This window comes from Oncorhynchus gorbuscha, linkage group LG05, assembly GCF_021184085.1.
Source record: "Oncorhynchus gorbuscha isolate QuinsamMale2020 ecotype Even-year linkage group LG05, OgorEven_v1.0, whole genome shotgun sequence".
In the NCBI taxonomy this organism is placed as follows: Eukaryota; Metazoa; Chordata; class Actinopteri; order Salmoniformes; family Salmonidae; genus Oncorhynchus; species Oncorhynchus gorbuscha.
The window spans coordinates 1,587,418-1,587,617 of record NC_060177.1 but is presented as its reverse complement, the minus strand read 5'-3'; positions in this window follow the sequence as shown (position 1 = coordinate 1,587,617).

Genomic DNA, 200 nt, shown 5'->3' with positions numbered 1-200 from the left:
TGATTATAATATGACCAAGCTGATTATAATATGACCAAGCTGATTATAATATGACCAAGCTGATTATAATATGACCAAGCTGATTATAATATGACCAAGCTGATTATAATATGACCAAGCTGATTATAATATGACCAAGCTGATTAAAGACCAAGCTGATTATAATATGACCAAGCTGATTATAATATGACCAAGCTGAT